A 22,835-nucleotide genomic window follows, 5' to 3' on the forward strand; every position below is an offset into this window, starting at 1 on the left:
TCTTGTGTAATATGCCAATTTCCTTTGCGCCCATGTAACATAGCACCCAACTGTCCCTGATTTCGAGAGACTGTACCTGATTTGGAACAATGTCCCTCTTTCCCCCTCATTTGTCCCTCATTCTGGTCTGATCCATATAGTTGTATACAGGGCCGGGACAAGGGGTGGGCAGGAGGGGAGGCTGCCCCTGGCGCAATGGTTTATTGCAGGGGTAGGGGGCACCCTGACCCTAACCCTAAGGGAAAGGTGGGCGCAGTTTGGCATCTTTGCCCTGGGCGCTGGATGACCTTGTCCCGCCACTGGTTGTATATAAAATGCACTATTTATCTTTCAAAAAGTATTTCCCAGAGCTAAACCTTTCATCTAATTTCTAAATAGCTACATTTGTAAATTTCAAAAGCCAATATAAAAGGAATAGTAGTGGTAAAAAAACACTTGTGGGTTTAACTAATCAATATCTTTTGTACAATTCTCCTTTAAGGGGGCGTGTCCTATACCTGCATACTTTTGCTAATAGGTGTCCCTCATTCCCATCTCAGAAAGTTGGGAGGTATGCATGTAATAGAGATGAATAGATAAGGATAGTTTGTAGTCCATATCAGGAGAGCAGCCTATGGTGAAAACCATGACTCCCTCCATAGATACAGTGGGGGAGACATAGCCAACCAGGGACAGGAAGTGTGTCATTTGTCAGGATTGCCAAGTGAAAATAAAGCAAAACAAGTTTGAAAATAGAAAATAAATGCAATCACCACACCAAGGACTAGTAAGCTACAATATATTTATTTATTTTCATTTTGGGCTTAGATACACTTTAAGCAAACAGGAACATGGTAAGCATGTTGTTGGGTCATCCTGTCCTGATCTTCTGGACATCTTGTTGATAGCAAAGTCTGAAGAGCCACCCTCTGTCCAATTGGGAGCTGAGGAGAACTGAAAGGTACCAATGAGAGATGTGATCTCTTCTTGCTTAAAGCCCAACTCTAGGCAAAGCTATATTTATCATTTCTTTTTAATTATAAATTTTCATGTTTATGCTGTAATTATTTTTATTACTTTAAATGTTCTCTAAGCACCACTAATGGCACGTAGACATAATCGGAATTTTGGTCAGAAAAAGCTCTGAATTTCGGAATTCCAACGGAATTTTGCTCAGGCTGTCTTGCATACACACAGTCACACCAAATTCCGACCATCAAGAACACGGTGGCGTACAACATGTACGACGGGACTAGAAAAAGGAAGTTCAATACCCCGTAGCCAATAGCTTCCATCTCGTAGTTAAATCTGAGCATGTGTGAGTTTTTGCACGTCGTAATTGCATACACATGATCAGAATTTCCAAAAGTTTTTCCGCCTGAAAAATTTAGAACATGCTATCAAATTTTTGCTGGTGGGAATTTGGGCAGCTAAATTCTGATGGAGCATACACACGGTCGCATTTTCCGATGAAAAGCTCTCGTTGGTCTTTTGCTGGCCGAAATTCCGATCGTGTGTACGCGGCATTAGAGCTCCTGATATGTATAGCGGGGAGTCACACTTCTAACTCCTGCTGCATTAGAACAGTGTCTATGATGATCCTCACCAGTTCCAGTGTTGTGCCTCCAACACCCACATTCTGTTGTAGCATTGATAAAGCGCAGCTATGAGGTTTGCGTTGTGCTTCGTGAATAACACAACAGACTAAGGTAAGGTGACCAGACTTTTTAAATGAAATCCGGGGACATATTTTTTTTACTTGTAATGGCGGCAATTAGTGACTCTCTGCCCGTCGCCTCACAGTCTTTCAAGTCTCACTCCACCAGGGAAGGCAAGGAGATGGGCAGGCGGCTGGTCGTCTCTTGAACCAAGGCAGAAGAACATGCCAGCAGGAGCAGAACGGGCATGCACCCGAAACTGAACAAATATTCTCTCCGCTCCGACCAGCACATGATCATCAGAAAGGGGCACAGATAATGAAAAAAATATACCCCATCCCCTAAGCTAGTAGAAGCGGCAGAGTGGGGGGGGGGGGGGGGTGTAATTCAGATTTTTCTTTTAATTCTGCACTGACTGTCTTTGAAATTGCCCCAGCCCCTGTTCAAATCCAATCCGGGGACAACGCCGGGGACAGACTTGGTTCAGGGACAGTGTCCTCAATCCGGGGACTGTCCCCGGAAATCGGGGATGTCTGGTCGCCCTAGACTAAGGGTACCAGATGCACAACATCAGAACTGGTGTCATCCAAAGACACTGTTCTGATGCAGTGGGGAGCCACCCCTGGTGACCACCTTTGCACAGGTCATTTTTCCCCATGAGATGCTTACTGATCACGGCATGCAGTTTATGACTATTCTGATGCAGTGCCTTCCACAACGATTCACTGGGGACAATGGAAATTGCTGTGCTGGAGCCCAGCCCTCCAGCAGTACCATTCACCATCCAGCAAGGAAAAGAGAGCAGTTATGAGGGAATGAGGGACACCTATCAGCAGAAGTATGCAGGAATAGGACACACCCCTTGCCACACCCCCTTAAAGGAGAATTGTACAAAAAAACAAGATTGGTTAAGCCCACAAGTGCTTTTTTTTACCACTACTATTCCTTTATATTGGCTTTTGAAATTTGCAAATGCAGCAATTTAGAAATCAAATGAAAGGTTTAGCGCTGGAAAACACTTTTCGATAGATAAAAAGTGCATTTTATATACATATATATGGATCAGACCAAAATAAGGGACAAATGAGGAGGAATGAGAGACAGAGGGACTTTGTTCCAAATCAGGGACAATCCCTCGAAATCGGGGAGAGTTGGGAGCTATGCTGTTGGTCTGTCCCACCAGGTGGAACCCTCCACGTAGACGGGTCAGCTGACCCATGTTGACTCAACCATGTGTCATTTTAAGAGTGAGGCCGCGTACACACGCGGGGACTGTTCGCCCAACTTTGTCCGCTGAACAGTGTTTCGGCGGACAGTCCGCCCGTGTGTGGGCTTTCAGCGGACAGTTTCAGCGAACAGTTTGCTGAACAAGGTTTTTCGGAATTTCCGAAAAACTGTCCGCTGAAACCAAGTTTCAGCGGTCCCCTCGTGTGTAGGCTTGTTCGTCAAACTAAGTTCCGCGCATGCTCAGAAAGGATTTACACGCCGAAAGTTGTAATGCAGTGTATAGGACGTTGTATTTTCCGTCCCGTCGTACGTGCCGTTCACGTCATCGTGCACGGTTTCAGCAAACTGTTCGTTCGTCGTGTGTGGGCAAGTCCGTCCATGCTAATTTTGAGCGGACTGTTTGCTGAAACTGTTTGACGGACAAAGTTGAGCGAACAGTCCCCGCGTGTGTACGCGGCCTGAGAGATGTAACAGATAACAGATAAATGTAACAGATAGAGAAAACAGGATGATAATATTACAGATATGTTCCTAATTCTTATAAGGGGTATTGGTTAAAGAATCTGAACAGGCATCTAGCAGGCCTGTAAATTTGAAGAATTAACACCTCGCTGTTCCCAGACTAAGGAGAGAAAAGACATCCCACATCAGGCACCACACTGTCTGAGATCATTTCTCACTACTGAAGATCAGAGCGAATATTTTTCATCTCTCATACGATAAGTCGTGGGGAGATGAGAGTTATTGCTTCTGAGAGTACAAACTATGAGTTGGATGCCGGTACAAAATGGCATGTCCTGGCCTTATGAATCCACCTAGGGACTGACTAATAGGTTATATAGACCCTGCCTGCTTGGTCTATATAACCTATTGGCATGGATAGAGGAACCCAAGAAGAGGAGGATCCAGGCTGCACTGTGCAAAACCAACTGCACAGAGCAGGTAAGTATGACATGTATGTTATTTTATTTATTTTTTTAAACAAGACTTTACAATGACTTAAATCCTATAGAAAATGTATGGAGGGAGCTGAAACTTCGAGTTGCCAATCGACTGTGAAGCGCCGTGGTAGTTAATTGATTCCTCCTGTCAGATTGCATCTACTTGGGACACACAGATACACTGACAGATCTACAGGAGACCTGCCTGGCACCTGTATGCTTTACAGGCTCAAAAAAATAAACAAAATAAATTCACATTTTTTTTACCTGCAAAAAAATGTGTATTTATTTATTTTTTCTGAACAGTGAACATATCCTTTAAGAATACATATTTGAATATCATTTTTCTTTTAGCGCAGAGTTTAGTGTCACTTTATTATTTCCTGTGGGCTGTGGAGTTTTCTGGTAATGTATAATGGGTGTAGGCCCCAGCAGAAAATGTACTATTTTTCTAAAAGCTTTTTTCTATTCCAAAGAGGGTTGTTGTTCTTTGAAATTACATCATTTTTTTGTTATAATTCCAATTAATTTGTAATTAGAGATTCAAAAATTTAATTCCAAGCACTATTTTTCTGGAGCTTCTCTAATAACAGATTTTATGTTTTAGAAATTCTGGTAACATAAGGAAAAGCAGTTTGGCACACTCGGTCCTTGTGTTTCTGGGCTGATCTCATTCTATTTTTATCAGTACACCCTCACAGCAAATGATCATTCTGAAGGAATGCCTGGAAAATAAAATTGATTATATGCAGTTTCTGTCAGCTCAGTTTAAAGAGAACCAGTCATTAATGAATAATTGTAATAATCAGAATCTCCATTCCTGAACTCTTAGCCCTTGTACACACGGTCGGACATTCCAACGAAAAATGTCCAATCAGACCATGTTGTCAGATAATCCGACCGTGTGTGGGCTTCATCGGACTGTTTCTGTCGGAATATCCGGCCGACAAAGTTTTAGAGTTGGGCTATAACATTTTCCCACAACATGATCTTTGTCCGATCGTTAGTAGAGAATTCCGATCGGACAAAGTTCCACGCATGCTCAGATCAAATTACAAGACCAAAGCTATTGGCTACTAGCCTGAACGTAGTCCCGTCGTAAGGAAATAACGTCATCACGTTCTGAACGATCGGATTTTCCAACAACTTTGTCCGACTGTGTGTGTATGCAACACCAGTTTTGGACAAAATCTGTCGGACAAAATCCGACGAATTTTGTTGTCGGAATGTCCGACCGTGTGTACAAGGGCTAATAGGAGTGTAAGATGTATTCTCAGGGATTACGTGGTTTTATATTTATTTACAGTGCCTCGAAAAAGTATTCACACCCCCTTGAAATTTTTCACATTTTGTCATGTTACAACCAAAAACGTAAATGTATTTTATTGGGATTTTATGTGATGGACCAACACAAAGTGGCACATCATTGTAAAGTGGAAGGAAAATGATAAATGGTTTTCTTCTAATGCTGTGTACACACGACCGGACTTTTCCGGTAGACTAGGTCCGACGGTCTTCCCGGCGGACTTTCGGCGGAGTTCCAACGGACTTTCCAAATGAACGGACTTGGCCACACACAATCACACCAAAGTCCGACGGATTCGAACATGATGACGTACGACTGGACTAGAATAAGGAAGTAGCCAGTAGCCAATAGAATGCCCTAGCGTTGGTTTTCATCCGTCTGAGTAGCATACAGATGAGCGGATTTCTCCATAGGAACTGGGCCCGGCGTAAAAATTTGAAACATGTTCTATTTCTAAAGTCCGTCAGATTTTTGGACAGCAAAGGTCCGATGGAGCCCCAACACGATCGAATTGTATGACGGATTTGTTCTGTCGGACGTTTGCTGTCGAAAAGTCCGGTCGTGTGTACGCGGCATAAGATTGCCTTGTATTTGGCTCCATCCATTTTCCCATTAACTCTGACCAGCTTCCCGATCCCTGCTGAAGAAAAGCATCACCACAACATGATGCTGCCACCACCATGTTTCACACTGACACTGGGGATGGTTTATTCAGGGTGATGTACAGTGTTCATTTTCGGCCACACATAAAGTTTTGCTTTTAGGCCATAAAGTAAAATTTTGGTCACATCTGACCAGAGCACCTTCTTCCACATGTTTGCTGTGTCCCCCTACAAGGCTTGTTGCAAACTGCAAACAGAACTTCTTATGGCTTTCTTTTAACAATGACTTCCTTTTTGCCACTCTCCCATAAAGGGCAGATTTGTGGAGAGCACGACTAATAGTTGTCCTGTGGACAGATTCTCCCACCTGAGCTGTGGATCTCTGCAGCTCCTCCAGAGTTACCATGGGCCTCTCGGTTGCTTTTCCAATGAATGCTCTCCTTGCCTGGCTTGTCAGTTTAGGTTGGCGGCCATGTCTTGGTAGGTTTGCAGTTGTGCCATACTCTTTCGATTTTTGGATGCTGGATTGAACAGTGCTCCGTGACATCTTCAAAGCTTAGGATATTTTTTTATAATCTAACCTTGCTTTAAACTTCTCCACAACTTTATCCCTGACCTGTCTGGTGTGTTCCTTGACCTTCATGATGCTGTTTGTTCACTAAGGTTCTCTAACAAACATCTGAGGGCTTCACAGAACAGCTGTATTTATACTGAGATAAAATTACACACAGGTGGACTCAATTTAAGGGGTGCATGTGTGGCTTTTGCCTCAATACAGCACTTGCATTTCATGAGCACTTTGCAAGGCGCTATTGTCAAATCTTCTGATAAACCTCTCTTTAAAATGTCCTATATAGGTTCTGGAATTCTGTGCCATAAGTGAATACATTTGTTGTGTATGTCATTATATTGGCTTGCTGGTCTGTGGTGATGAGCCTGTATAGGTGATCATCCAGTTTTCCTTTTGTGAGGCATTGCTTATTATTGTGAATTGTGCAATTATCACCCTGGAACTTAATTGTGAGACCATTGTTTGCTTTATCTTCTGCAATGATGCTTTTCCCTTTTGCTAGGAAAACATTGGAGCTGATTTACTAAGATGAATGCGCTGCGCCGGTTCATACCTCAATTTGTGCAGCAGATAAATTATTAAGTGAGCGTATGAACCGGCGCACGCATAAGCGCAACACATAATATGCGCACGCGATAATAATCTCCCATTGATAATAGCGCACGCCGTATCATTAACAGTCCATTCACACAGGGGCAACAAGACTTCCAGCGTGACTTTGGGCAGCAACTTGGACACGACTTGAATGTGAATCACAGCGCGACTTGGGGCGACTTACAACACGACTTTAAGTCGCCCCCAGGCCAGGCAACTTTAATTAAAAAAAAAAAAACGGCAAGGGTTCCCCTCCCCTCCAGGCCCATCAGGTCTGGTATGGATATTAAGGGGAACCCCCGCCAAAAAAAAAAAATGGCGTGGGGGTCCCCCTCAAAATCCATACCAGGCCCTTCAGGTCTGGCATGAATTTTAAGGGGAACTCCGCACCAAAAAAAATGTGGTGGGGGTCCCCCTCAAAATCCATACCAGACCCTTATCCGAGCACGCAGCCTGGCAGGCCGCAGGAAAAAAGGGGGGGACAAGAGAGCGCCCCCCCTCCTGAACCGTACCAGGCCACTTGCCCTCAACGTTGGGAGGGTGCTTTGGGATCTCCCCCAAAGCACCTTGTCCCCATGTTGATGAGGACAAGGGCCTCATCCCCACAACTCTGGCCAGTGGTTGTGGGGGTCTGCGGGCAGGAGGCTTATTGGAATCTGGAAGCCCCCTTTAACAAGGGGACCCCCAGATCCCAGCCTCCCCCCTGTGTGAAATGGTAAGGGGTTACAAATGTACCCCTACCATTTCACCAAAAAAGTGACAAAAGTGTTAAAAATTACAAGAGACAGTTTTTGACAATTCCTTTATTAAAGTCTTCTTCTTTCCATCTTCTTTCTTCTGGTCTTCTTCCTTCTTCTTTTCTTCATCCTTCGGTTTCTTCCTCCATCTTCTTCCTCCATCTTCTTCTTCCTCCGATCCTCTGCTTCTTGCTCCGGTGTTCTCGTCCGGCATCTTCCTCCACCGCGTCTCTTCTTCCTCGCTTCGTTCTCGGGCCGCTCTGCACAATGGGAGGCTCCCGCTGTGTGACGATTCTCTTCTTCTGACAGTTCTTATATAACGGAGGGCGGGGCCACCCAGTGACCCTGCCCCCCCTGACGCACGGTTCCGTTATATAAGTGTCAGAAGAAGAGAAACATCACACAGCAGGAGCCTCACATTGGCCCGAGAACGAAGTGGGGAAGAAAAGACGCCGTGGAGGAAGATGCCGGATGAGAACACAGGAGCAAGAAGCAGAGGATCGGAGGAAGAAGAAGATGGATTAAGAAACCGAAGGAGGAAGGAAGGAAGAAGGAAGACGACCAGAAGAAAGAAGATGAAAGAAGAAGACTTTAATAAAGGACTTGTCAAAAACTGTCTCTTGTCATTTTTAACACTTTTGTCACTTTTTTGGTGAAATGGTAGGGGTAGTTTTGTACTCCCTTACCATTTCACACAGGGGGGGAGGCCGGGATCTGGGGGTCCCCTTGTCTCCGCAGACCCCCACAACCACCGGCCAATTGACCTCGCACAGCTCCAAGTGTATTTGCAGGTGCAGCAAGCTTGTTCAGAGAAAGTTACTTTTCCGTTCTATTTTGGGCATATTTGTTACTTGGACAGTTATAATCACCCTCATAATATTGGCACTTCCAGCTTCTTTTAATTCTGGGTTGAATAATGCGTGCACCAGATCTATAGCGGTGCACTGATCGCCGCCTCCCGTGCGCCGGCATGTTATTAGTGAATGGGGAATTGCGCTGTGTTACAGACACAAATGCTTTGTGAATACCAAAACGGCCGTTGCTCATCGGCGTGCGCCGCAACTCATGGCGCAAACCCTTTGTAAATCAGCCCCATTGTCTTTTTCAGTGTAATCAATGTTTGTGAAGAAGGTTTCATCGCTAGTCATGTGGCTTGTTGCACCCAAGTTTATGCACCAGCCGCTTGGCTTGCCGCTCTGTGTCACTTTAAAGGTGCCACTCCATGATGTGTCTTCAGTTACCATTTCACTGCTTGGCGTTCCAGATAGAACAGTCCTTTTTCAAGTGATCGTTCCTTTGAGCCCTTGTACACATGGTCGGACATTCTGACAACCAAATCCGTTGGATTTTGTCCGAAACTGTTGCATACACACGGTCGAACAAAGTTGTGGGAAAATCCGATTGTACATAACATGATGACGTTATTTCGTTACGACGGGACTACGTTCAGGCTAGTAGCCAATAGCTTTGGTCTAGGAATTTGATCTGAGCATGCGTGGCACTTTGTCCGTCGGAGTAGGCTACACATGATCGGAGTATGTCCGATTGGAGCATTGTGTTGGAAAATTTTACAGACAAGTTGGAAAACTTGGTCCGTCGGAGTATCCGATGGAGACCACACACAGTCGGATTATCTGACAAAACGGTCCGATAGGACACATTCTGTCGGAATCTCCGACCGTGTGTACAAGGGCTAAGGCTTCGTGTACAGGGGACGTTGTTTAACCTCTCCTGAATGATTTAACTTAACAGCTAGAAACCGGCGTCTAAAAACTGTTGCTTAGCCGCGTTTACATGGTGCGTTTAGCCGCATTTGCATCTAGAAGCGTTTGCAAAAAAAAAATGAAAAACAACTGTAAATGAAAGGCTGCTAAATGCGAGTTACCACATTTAGCAGCCTTTACAAGCTGTTACAGACATTTAGCGTTTTAAAATGCCTCAGAACATCAGTCTGAACCCATTTTTTTTTGCCTTCCAAAAAAGGCTTCTAAACTCAATTGCCTAGAATCGATTATAAACGACCCTGTGTACATCTACTGATAAGATAACATAGAGGAGAGTTTAGGGACAGCTGAAAAAAATGCACAACTGCTCCTAAACATCCGTTTTCCAGCAGCAATGTACATGAGGCCTCACAGTGTTGTGCTTTGTGCCTTTGTACATCTTAAGAGCTTTGTCATCATGGTGCATATTTTCTTTCCTTCTGTCATATTCCACGATTCATTTCCCTTTGACATAATCCAGTGTCAGCTCCTGCTTGGGTCTGGGAGCAGTATATGTCTCTGGAAGGCTGCAGAGGAGCAGGGCAACAATATGGTCATCTTTGATGTCCTCTTCCATGGCACAAAGCTGCTCTATGATTTCCAGTATAGCTTTCACATGATCACACATTTGCTGGCCTTCTTCTAGGCTTATTTTATATAGCTTTCATAGCAAAAATAGTTTGTTGTTTAGACTTGAACACTCATGCAGCTTTTGTAATGAAGTCCACATACCTTTGGCCATTTTCTCTGTTCTTATGTGGATAAGCTGGTCATCTTCTACTAGTAAGCTTATAATTGCTTTTGCCTGTCTATCCTTCCTGTCCCAATCCTCTGCCTCTCAATTTGTGGGTCTGCGTGTATTCAGCACTTGCCAAAAGTCATCCTTACTTAGAAACACACAGCTGGTAATTGGTTGTTCAGCTTTGCAATTGCAAGCTTCACATCTGAATTACGTGCCATCTTTCAGCCGCTTGTATACAGTACTCACAAACTTGCAGTATCCTCTCCAGAGCCTGGGTGCCTGGGTGCTGCTGGGTGCCTGGAGGTGCCTGGGCTTGTAGTATCTTCTCCAATGCCTGGGCTAATAACCTACTGCGCAGAGTATTGCATTTAAGCGCTGGAAGCTTCTTGGATACAGAAAATGTCTTACATCATTAGAAACATGAACAGGAACAAGGAGCCTAGAAGTACATGCACTGAGATAGATAATACATCCTGTCATATCATAGAAAACATGAACTATATGCAATAATACTATAGCGCCGCCTGCTGCATAGATAGGTATAACGCATACAGTATTGTCAGTTTATTAGCAAGCATGTTGTTGCTCTTTCCAACATGACAAATAGTCAGAAGGACTGGGAGGCACACCTGAGAGGACTGAGATGGAGCAGTCCGGGATGGGTGCAAAGCCAGTCAGGAGGAATGTGATGGCTAGGGCAGTGGAAAAAGGCAGCTGCAGCCAGGAGGGCTGGCAGGGACTGAAAAGGTGGTACCGCTGTAGCCCCTCCTGTTGTGTGCTGTGGTGTGTACAATGCTAGCAATGTAAAATACAGTATCTCACAAAAGTGAGTACACCCCTCACATTTTTGTAAATATTTGAATTTATCGTTTCATGTGACAACACTGAAGAAATTACACTTTGCTACAATGAAAAGTAGTGAGTGTACAGCTTGTATAACAGTGTATGGTTACTGTCCTCTCAAAATAACTCAACACACAGCTATTAATGTCTAAACCGAGGGCAACAAAAGTGAGTACACCCCTAAGTGAAAATGTCTAAATTGGGCCCAAAGTGTCAATATTTTGTGTGTATTTTTGTGTGGCCACCAATATTTTCCAGCACTGCCTTAACCCTCTTGGGCATGGAGTTCACCAGAGCTTCACAGGTTGCCACTGGAGTCCTCTTCCACTCCTCCTTGACAACATTATGGAGCTGGTGGATGTTAGAGACCTGGTGCTCCTCTACCTTCCATTTGAGGATGCCCCACATATGCACAATAGGGTTTAGGTCGGGAGACATGCTTGACCAGTCCATCAGCTTCTTTAGCAAGCCAATGGTTGTCTTGGGGGTGTGTTTGGGGTCGTTATGTTGAAATACTGCCCTGCGGCGCAGTCTCCAAAGGGATCATGCTCTGTTTCCGTATGTCACAGTACATGTTGACATTCATGGTTCCCGCAATGAACTGTAGCTCCCCAGTGCTGGGAGCACTCATGCAGCCCCAGACCATGACACTCCCACCACCCATGCTTGACTGTAGGCAAGACACACTTGTCTTTATACTCTTTACCTGGTTGCCACCACACACGCTTGACACCATCTGAACCAAATAAGTTTATCTTGGTCTCAACAAACTAAAGGCATTGTTCCAGTAATCCATGTCCTTAGTCTGTCTTCAACAAACTGTTTGCAGGCTTTCTTGTGCATTATCTTTAAAAGAAGCTGCCTTCTGGGATGACAGCCATGCAGACCAATGTGATGCAGTGTGCAGCGTATGGTCTGAGCACTGACAGGCTGACCCCCCCACCCCTTTAACCTCTACAGGTGCTCTGCAGGTATGGCGTGGGGTCCCCCCAAAAACCCATACTAGACCCTTTATCTGAGCATGCAAAGTGGCAGGCCTGGAAAGGGGGACACTCCCCCTTCTGAACCATACCTGGCCACATGCCCTCAAGATGGGAATGAGTGTGGGGTACATAGTACCTCTACCCATTCACCCAAAAAAAAACTGTGTAGTGTAAGAAAAATAGGAGGCAGTTTTTGACATGCCCTTTATTAAAAATTAATAATGTTCACCGTGGTAGCTCCAACATCAATCAATCTATGGCCGTCGCCACTGCCGACCAGATTAAAATTTAAAAAAAACGCTTCTCCCCCCATTATGGTCTTCCGCCGTTCTGGCAGCTCCAGTGTCTAATGCTGCGTACACACGACCGGACTTTTCAACATCAAAAGTCCGACGGAATGATTCCGGCAGACCATTCGATCGTGTGTGGGCTGCAATGGACTTTTGATTTGCAAAAGTCTGACAGACTTTAGAAATGGAACATGTTTCAAATTTTTCCGACAGAACTCAGCCGGACCCAGTTCCTACCGAGAAAGCCGCTCGTGTGTATGCTAGTCCAACAGACATAAACCGACGCGAGGGCAGCTATTGGCTACTGGCTATGAACTTCCTTATTCTAGTCCAGTCGTACGTCATCACGTTCGAATCCGTCGGACTTTGGTGTGATTGTGTGTGGCCAAGTCCGTTCATTCGCAAAGTCCGTCAGAACTCTGTCAGAACTCCGTCAGAACTCCGTCGAAAGTCTGTCGGACCTAGTCCCTCGAAAAGTCCGGTCATGTGTACGAGGCATAACAGTTCTTATATACCTATGGCGCATGGCCATGCAGTGACGTCACCCAAAGAACCTGCCCCTTTTTGATGTCACTGCCCGAGCATGATGGATCTGTGACATCACAAGGGGGCGGGGTCTCTGGGTGAAATCACTGCATGGCCACGCCCCATAGTTATATAAGAAATGTCAGACACTGGAGCTGCCAGAATAGTAGGAGCCTTAGTCCATGGTAGCTCCAACGTTAATTGACTTTGGAGCTACCATGGGGGACAGTATTAATTTCTAATAAAGGACTTGTCAAAAACTGCCTCCTGTCTTTCTTACACTACACAGTTTTTTTTTTTGGGTGCATGGATAGGGGTATGGGATCTGGGTGCCCCCTTAATTAAAGGAGGCTTCCAGATTCCGATTAGCCCCCTGCCCACAGACCCCCTCTGCCCACAGTCCAGGGTTGTAGGGAAGAGACCCTTGTCCCCAGAGCCCACCCTGCCTCAAAGAAAAGCAAGGCATGTGGCCTGGTATGGTTCAGGAGGAGGGAGCCTCTCATTTGTCCCACCCCTGTCCTGGTCTTCCAGGCTGCATACTCGGATAAGGGTCTGGTATGGTTTTGGGAGGGACCCATGCCGTTTTTGTTTTTTTAATCTTGGCCTGGGGGTTTCCCCTCAAAATCCATTCAAGACCCAAGTTACACTCATCTCAAAGTTGGATCAAAACCAGATCCAGTTTATTAAAGTTGCATGGAAGTCGGATTGATGTTGGGCGGAAGTCGCAGGGCAAAGTCAGATCGACAGATGCACGAATTTTGTGTTGCACCAGTGTGAATCGGGATAATTGAAATGGTAAAGCAGGTCATCTGTTGTAGCAGCTGATGGCTCTGTAATTTGTAAGTCTGTGAGTTTACGCACATTGAGTTTTAGATTACTAGGTGTACACACTTCATTCATACTTGGAGCACACACATACCAGTACAGTGATACACAGAGTTGTCAGCACTGCTCTTTATCTTATATTATTACTGACTTGTGCTGGACACGTGACCCTGGAGAGGCAGCAGGAATTCCTGGTATGTGAGTGAATACGGGCTGCAATATGTAGAGGTCCAGTTATTGCTGCCACACTGCCCAACTCCAAGGATCGCTGCACCTGCAGCTACACAGAGGACCTACCCACCACCGACCTCCGCATCCAGGAACGCAGGCCACATGCACTCACAGGTAGGAAGATAAGGGGAGCTACAGGAAAGAAATCAATAGGGAGAGCAGCAATGCTAGCAGACAGGCACATGTTTCAAGGGAAGGGAACAATCCAACATACACACCATACATACCTGTCTGTAAACTTTGTTTTTTCTCAACTTTTTCTCTAGGCTCCTGCTTTATTTTTTTGCTTCTAAAATATTTGTTTGTTGGCATTTGCGACTTTATTTGTGGACAATTAACTTTTGGCTTGTGTAAATGGGAGCAAATTACAGCCAGGGTGTGTAATGCCGCGTACACACGATTGGAATTCCGGCCAGAAAAAGACAGATGAGAGCTTTTCATCGGAAAATGTGACTGTGTGTATACTCCATCGGAATTTAGCTGTCCGAATTTCCGCCAGCCAAAAATTGATAGCATGTTCTCAATTTTCCCGTCGGAAATTCCGATCCGACACGCCAAAAATCACGCATGCTCCAATTCAACTAAGAGACAGAAGCTATTGGCTACTGGCTATTGAACTTCCTTTTTCTAGTCCCGTCGGAATTTGGTGTGACCGTGTGTAGGCAAGACAGCTTGAGCCGATTTCCATCGGGAAAACCATCAGAGCTTTTTCCGATGAGAATTCCGATCGTGTGTGCGCGGCATTATAGATTATAGATAATAGTGGTTAGGCATATTAGCTTGGCTATAATGTTGAAGATGTTTGGTAGCTTTTCCGAGCCACTGAAGAGGTACCTTGGAGAAGCTATGAAACATCTTCAACATGACATAACAAGTCCAGTTAAAAGTGACTATTACTAGCTATATAATTACATTGTATATCCTTTCACATCAGAGTGTGACAGTACGACACTCTGTCTTGGCGTGAGAAGGGTTAAGTAGCATACAGGGTTCTCATCCATACAGTTTGATGGACTCCAGGATGCATTTTTGGTGCAGAGGAAACGTAGTTAGATAGTTAATCTGGTTGAAAAAAGACAGAAGTCCATAGAGTTCAACCAACAGAGTTTAAAAAAAAAAAGAAAGAAAACGAACACACTCGAATAGAAGACCTCCATACACACTATCCACAACCCACAGTTGATCCAGAGAAGGCAAAAAAATAAAAAAATCCCCAAATAGCATGACCCAAGTTGCTCCAGCAGGGGAAAAACAAATGCCTCCCTGATCTCCCAAGAGGCAAACAGGTTGTGCAGTGTTCTCTAGGGTTAGTTATTCCTGTTAGCCCTTGTACACACGGTCGGACAATCCGACCGTGTGTGGGCTCCATCTGACTTTTTCCGTTGGAATGTCCAACCAACAAAGTTTGAGAGCTGGATATAAAATTTTCCGCCAACATGATCCGATCGGACTTTGTCCGATCGTTTGTAGAGAATTCCGATCGGACAAAGTGCCACGCATGCTCAGATCAAATTACGAGACCAAAGCTATTGGCTACTAGCCTGAACGTAGTCCCGTCGTAACGAATGAACATCATCACGTTCTGAACTATTGGATTTTCTGACAACTTTGTCCAACCGTGTGTATGCAACACCAGTTTCGGACAAAATCCGTCGGAAAAAATCTGACGGATTTTGTGGTCGGAATGTCCGACTGTGTGTACAAGGGCTTAGGGTTCCCGGAGCCCAAAGGCTTCATAGAGACTTGAGAGGGATAAAGTCTCCAATCCTGGATTCATGTTTTGCCAGTAGCCAGCACCCAGGTTTGCACAGCCCTTATAAGTTGGGTCTTTAGTTTCTGGGGTGTTTTATTGTAGTATTTGAGCAGTTATTTTTTCATGCAATTCAGACTTTAGCAATTTTTTTAGCCAATTAAAAGCTAATTAATAGGCAAGAAAATGCATGAATAAACATACATTACCCATGTTTTTGTGGGTTTTTCCGATGCTAACATTAAAGACTACAAGGCAGTTACTTCCATTGAAGTTGCGTGACTCTGCCCCAAAAGTTCATGTACTTTTTTTGAGCGATGAGCGCCAAGATTTATGTTACACCCTGTTCAGATGTCAACTGGCACCATTAAATATAATGGAAAATCTAGTGTTTAGCCTTGAAGCCTGTCTGATAAAGCTTCAAATTGTGCTTCAAATTGCTCTGGCATAAATAAAGATTCTTTTTTTTTTCTCATACAAGGGATGAGGAATGATTTCCCTTTGCAATTTCATAACCCAAGTTCCTTTAGTTAGTTGCCCTAGCTTGATGGGCCTGGGGAAAATGCTCTTTAGGCTTCATGCACACGAGACGCAGTTAAACGCGTGTTCAGATGCAGTTGGACACTTTTTTCAACTGCCCCTGAACTCATTCAATGTTATCCTATGTGTCCATGCACACAGTCTAGTTTTTAGCCTTGCGTTTAAGCTCGTTTTTCCAGAAGCAAAAAAATGGGTTCAGACGCAAAAATTTCCAAGTTTCAGATGCAAAACGCAGATAAATGCGTCTAAATGCGTCTAAACGCAGCACCCGCGTTTAGCCACGTTTGCGTTTATATGCGTTTTTAAAGGAACCCAATTTTTTGGACCTGAAAACTCAGAAATATGATCTGAGAATGACATTTTGTGACCCAACTTTGGGGGCCCATATCTTGGGGCCACTTATTGCCAGGAACCCCATTTGGTATGCAGACACTGTGGATCTAGCACTACAACATATCAAAATTTGGGGTTCCTATCACCAAGTGACCCCGAGATAGGTGGCCCCAAATTCGGGTCACAAAATGTCATGCACTTTTCTGCATCAGAGATACATGGCCTCAAAGTCAACTGTGATCATCTGCGGCAATGTAATTTGGTCATTAGGGTTGGGTGTTATGGTAAGTGGTTATCCGTTAGGGTTATTGTTTAGGATTAAGGGTTGGATTAGGGTTAGGGTTGTTTAGGGTTAGGGTTAGTGTAAGGGATAGGGTTAGCTGTTAGGGGTAGGGTTAGTGTTAGGGGTTAGGGTTAGTGGTTAGTGTTAGGGTTAGGATGAATGGTTAGTGTTAGGATTCTGGATATTTTAATAAGGCATTAAAAAATATTATACTACCATATACAGCAGCAAAGAATTAAAATATATTAATCAGTACATATTTCACGATAAAAATATATTAAAAAATTGGCCAAATAAATTTAAAACAATTATAAAAAATCTAATTAACATAGATTTGCTTTTAAATAAAACAATTTGAAATTAGAAAAAATGAATAAAAACATATATTAAGATTAAAAAATAAATAATTAACTATTTTAATATTGTTTTATATTAGAAATAATGAAAACATGTTAAAAATTGCCACAAGAAAATTTTAGATATTTTAAAAAATTGGATAATTTGCTATAAATAGACATTTAAAAAAAAAAATAAAGGACAGAGAAAAAAATTCATCTGTACATCTATAGATAAATATATTTTATAAATATATACACATACCTGATCGTTACCAACAGACGTTCCTCTGGTGACACACTGTTTCTCATATTGGTGTCCATCAATGTCAGACCAGGTCGTACTTTTTCTAAGAGCAGATCAAATGTGACAATGGACATCCGGCTAAAATTAAAAAACTTGTCGGGGTAGGTACGCACTGCACATACATGTTTGTGAAATATCCAACGGACATTCGTTCTCCCATTAACGGATGGGTCCAATATCGACGAGCTCTGACTCTGGACCTCTCACGAAATTTGGGACGACGTTACTGTCTCATCAAGAGCAACATCAGGAGCATTTCCTGACATATACTCAATATGAGATCCATTTCAAAATATATACCACAGAAAGAGAGGCAAATGCAAGTGTACAACTGCTCTCTATGCTGCTGCTCACTCTGATCAAAATAGCAGAAATAGTTAAAAAAACATGCTTTGAGAGCTTGGGGAGGGTCTACATGATGTTATCTTTATAAACGCGGCTAAACGCAAACGCTGCTAAACGCGGCATGCAAACGCGGCTAAACACACGTTTCATCTTTTTTTGAGCAGAGTTTTCACCTGCGTCTCGTGTGCATGAGGCATAACTGGGGGTATCCATACCCCTTAGAGCCGGTTCACACAGCGGGCGTCGCAAGTCGCCCCCGTTCTGTACAATGGAACCGTTCTGAGAGGAGCGACTCGAGTCGCTCCGACTCAGAAAAAAGGTTCCTGTACTACTTTTGGGCGACCTCGGGGCGACTTGCATTGACTTCTATACAGAAGTCATTTGCAAGTCGCCGCCGAGGCCGCTGCAGGTCGCGGCGAGGCAAGTCGGAGTCGCCTCGCCTCGCCTGCAGTGTGAACCGGCCTTTAAGCTGAATAGGAACCAAATGGTAAGGGTTTGAGTTTGGATCTGTAAATAAAACAAAACAAAACATTGAAACAGGATTGTAGGCAGGTGCAGTCTACTTTCTCCACTGCAGGTGGCGCTCTTCCACAATGGCAATGCATTTGGAGAGGAAGTCAACGGGAACACAGTTCCTCTATGGTTTTATGGGTCACTGGGGAAGCACCTGATTGGAGGCTGATACTCCATGGGATTTCAGCAGCCATCTTGGATCAGGCAGAGTCTACTTAAGGCCCTGGCTCTCAGGCTTGGCATGCTTTTGGGGAGCTGGAAGAGTAGTGACAGTTATCTCACCTGTTAGGGACAGTACTAGTGATAGGGAAAGGTTCCCAATGAGAAGGGAAAGTGAAGGGTCACAGCTCCTTTGGACATCCTCCCATTTGGGGCCCTGGTTAGCCAGCTGATAACTGTCATCTTTACCTTGTTGGAATTCATGAGTGTACTTGGCTGGGCAGGCATCCCTAAGGCCCCTTTCACACGGGATGAATCAGTAATGATCCACCCCGTGATGATCTGCTTGCTCAGCGGGGATCACTCCGTTTGTCCCCGCTGAGCTGGCGGATAACAGAGCGGTCCCGGCAAACTGTGCCGGGACCGCCCTGTCAGCTCTCCGTTCTCCTCTATGGGGGGATCGGATGAACACGGACCGTCTGTCCGTGTTCATCCGATCCGCTCTGCAGAATCCGCTCTGCAGAATCGCATCTGCAGAATTGGACAATAGCGGAGGCGGATGATATCGGGTGTCTGCGGATGTTCATCCGCAGACACCCGCTATCCCATAGGGGTGCATGTATGTCCGTATTTCATCCGCAAACGGATGGATGAAATACGGACATACTGTCCGCATGTGTGAAAGGGGCCTTAGGATTGTTGTGAACTGTCGTTGCTTTACTACAGTACAAGGTTTCTATTGCACTTGTCTGTGTGAGTTTCTGCCGCCGCACATGGTGCATCCCTCCTACCGTAGTCTCTGTGTTATTGAACCTGTAATCAGACATTGCCTTCATGTGTCAAATGACTTTCGAGTAACATTGTCAGCAACTGGACCTCCATTCTTTGATTTAAAAACAAGAACAAAAATCTAACTAGTTGTAATTTTTGTGATTTTTTTTTTTGTAAGCGTGATTTTTAGTTTTTTTTTATATAAATACATATAAAAAAAAAACCTTCATGATTTTCTTTCAGATGTTCCACCATCCATAAATAAAATCAAGCTAGTGATAACCTTTGCAGTCATAGAAACACTTAAAGTGGTTGCAAGCCCCCGTTCACACCTGTGTGACTTGTCATGTGATTTGACAGGTCCAAGTAACAAGACAAGTTTCACCCTATTGTCAGCAATGGAACTGTTCAAATCAGTGCAACTCTGACTTTGAAATGCCGCACCGATTTGAAAAACAAAGGTTCCTGCATTATTTTTTGCGATTTCAGGTACGACTTGTATAGACATCTGTGCAGGAAGTTGTGCAGATGTCATCCAATTCTCACATGAAGCCGCACTGACCTGCGGCTTTGAATTATTGTGACTTCAAAGTGGTATTCAGTGTGAACAGGGGGGCTAAAGGCTGGAGGTTTTTTACCATCATACATTCTATGCATATAGGTAAAAAAACCTTCTATGTGCTGCTCCACCTACCCTAATACCTGAGCCCCATCTCAATCCAGCGATGTGCACAGGAGCCTTGGTTGTCCCGGGTCTCTCACTCCTCATTGGCTGAGACAGCAGAGGGAGCCATAGTGGCTTGCTGTTGGGGGGCACTAGCCAAGGGGGAGAAGCCAGGAGTGCCGGCAGAGGACCTGAGAAGAATAGGATCTGGGCTGCTGTGTGCAAAACCATTGTACAGTATCTCACAAAAGTGAGTACACCCCTCACATTTTTGTAGATATTTTATTATATCTTTTCATGTGACAACACTGAAGAAATTATACTTTACTACAATGAAAAGTAGTGAGTGTACAGCTTGTATAACAGTGTAAATTTGCTGTCCCCTCAAAATAACTCAACACACAGCCATTAATGTCTAAACCACTGGCAACAAAAGTGAGTACACCCCTAAGTGAAAATGTCCAAATTGAGCCAAAAGTGTCAATATTGGTGTGGCTACCATTATTTTCCAGCACTGCCTTAACCCCCGTGATCATGGAGTTCACCAGAGCTTCACCAGAGCTTTCCACTGGAGTCATCTTCCACTCCTTCATGACGAAATCACGGAGCTGGTGGATGTTAGAGACCTTGCACTCCTCCACCTTCCTCTTGAGGATGCCCCACAGATGCTCAATAGGGTTTAGGTCTGGAGACATGCTTGGCCAGTCCATCACCTTTCCCCTCAGCAGTGGTCGTCTTGGAGGCGTTCTCACAACATTCTGAGAAAGAAGGACACCTTCTAGCACAATGTATTTAGGCAATAGACCCATCCTTGCCAGGATCCCAATTATGCAAACAATTTATATTACAAAATGTATTGGCTAAACCCACTTTTTTTTTTAATATATAAAATTACTTTTCCTTTATATTTCTTAAAATAGCAAGTTAATTAAGCAATAGGATAAAAAAAAGGTACATTTTCATAGATATCTGTACATCAGACCAAAAAGGATACCTGAGGAGGAAAGAGGGACAGATGAATTTGGTTCCAAAAGAGGGACACTCCTTCCAAATGGGGGACAGTTGGAGATATGTCGGATTTTGACAGTATATATTGGGCAATCCATTGGAGGAAGAGGAGTAGGAGAAGGGGGGAGGGGTCTATAACTGTAAACATTATAAGAACCCTTCCTTTAAATGCCTCGATTTTTGTATTGCATTGCTGATAGTAAGTTGATGTCTACAAAATAATCACGAGAGTGCAGAGTGATTGTAGGAGCAAAGGTTGCGCGTCCCGTCTCTGGCACCGTACACTGACATTCCATGTTAACAGAACATGGAGAACATACAACACCGATGATACACAGATCAGGTAATGATGATACTTTCACAAATGTGTGATTCACACGGGGGCTGAGAACATCGTATAGAATCTTCCCTGCGTGTTCTGCTTAATGTTCGCCATGCATCCGCGTTACATGAAGAATGTGTCTTAGTCTGTCATTTCTGTTTGAAGTATGCTGCATCCTATGAATACTGCAGAGTTGACTCACTTATTGCAGTAATAATTATAGAATGTATCCATGTAAGGCCATGAAAAACACAATTTAAAGGAATACTCCGGTCAAACATGACAATTAGGCATTTAAACTGGAGCATGGCATACCTGCTGCGAGGTTATACACTTTATTATGGAGTTCATTTTTTAGGCGTCATGCCATAAAATGTACAATATAGTTGTATTTTTTCTGCTGGCAGTGACAAGTGCAGAAAATCAATGGTAGGCAGCAGATGTATGCATATGTACACAAATGTGTGGCTACATTTGTACAGGGCTATATGTGCCTTCATGAATGTAGGCAATAAGGTACGCCATTTGTATGGCATTGGCATGGGTGAGGGGGAAGGGGGGGGCACTGAGGCCAGGGTGTCCATAATAGACACTACATCCTTAGTACCGGCTCAACTGCCAAAATACCCTGCAACGCCACCATTACCCAATGCACAGCAGCTTTGGTTTCCAAGATGTTGTCAGCATTGTACCGATGACTCGTTCCAGGCCTCAGTCAGTTGCGGGCCAGGAGGTCCTTGTCATTGTTCAAGTATCTTTAATCTTTTACCCATATTTGGGTAATGGCATCACCATCTTCCCCAGTCATTTGTTTACATTCTGTGCGTAGGCAAGTGTAGGTTGACCTCTTTACACAGGTGGCACTGTCCACAATCACCGTGCAGGGAGAGTGGAGGACCCAAATGACATTTGTGGCCATCTTTATGAGGGCAGTACTTATAAAAAGCACTGGCTCACTACAGTTGGTGCATGTTCTAGGCATGGTTAGGATAGACAGAAACCTGCTGGATAGGGAGAGTATCAGACTTCCTCGAAATTTTAGATTTCTGTGTGTCATTCTTTTCCTCTTGGGTTCCTTACAACCCGGCCTCTCCACCTCCTACATGCTGTTGGCCAGGGAATCTGAGGTCCAGCAACTGAATGAGACTAGGAAACAGTTACTGGTTGTTAGGACTCCAGCAGCAGATGGATTCATAGCAACCAAGGAGCCCTGTGCAGGAAGCGGGCATATTCATGCTGCTCTGCTCATCCCACTCTGAGCACTGATGTTTCTCTGTATGCCAACTCACAGCTGGTCTTAATAATAGCTAGTATGCTTATCTGCAAACTTATGGTAATTCATCTTGAAACTGTAGTGATAAAGTGGTGGAAATAAGAACTACCTTAATCATGCACATGGATCGGACCTCCCTACAAAGGTGCTTCTCTACACATTCTAGCTGCTGTGGAATAGCAGTTGATAGTCTTAAACTGGCCATACACCTATAGATTATCTGCAGATTTTCTATGGTTAGATGGAAAAAGTGTGAGATTCCTCCATCCACACAGTTTAGTGAACATGGAGAAACCTGTTGCACTTTATCTGCAGATTTTCTATGGTTAGATGGAAAAAGTGCAACAGATTTCCCCATGTTCACTAAACTGTGTGGATGGAGGAATCTCACACTTTTTCCATCTCACCATAGAAA

The 22,835-nt window shown here is 44.2% G+C and overlaps 1 protein-coding gene across 4 annotated transcripts in view; it reads left to right on the plus strand.

The window, feature by feature from the left end:
- The window catches only part of LZTS3 (leucine zipper tumor suppressor family member 3), a 161,370-nt gene that overhangs the window by 101,037 nt on the left and 37,498 nt on the right, over positions 1-22,835 (plus strand). Inside the window, exon 1 of one of the 4 annotated variants that reach the window (XM_077478022.1) lies at positions 13,793-13,931. The exons of 2 other annotated variants lie outside the window; for them this stretch is intronic. The gene's annotated coding sequence lies outside the window, so the exon portion shown is untranslated. Of the gene's footprint in view, positions 1-13,792; positions 13,932-21,036; positions 21,169-22,835 lie in introns of those variants that run through there. One more of the 4 variants, XM_077478025.1, reaches the window with a different exon arrangement.

This window comes from Lithobates pipiens, unplaced genomic scaffold (genome assembly GCF_037356315.1).
Source record: "Lithobates pipiens isolate NorthernLeopardFrog02 unplaced genomic scaffold, aLitPip1_a1.2 Scaffold_13, whole genome shotgun sequence".
Classification (NCBI taxonomy): domain Eukaryota; kingdom Metazoa; phylum Chordata; class Amphibia; order Anura; family Ranidae; genus Lithobates; species Lithobates pipiens.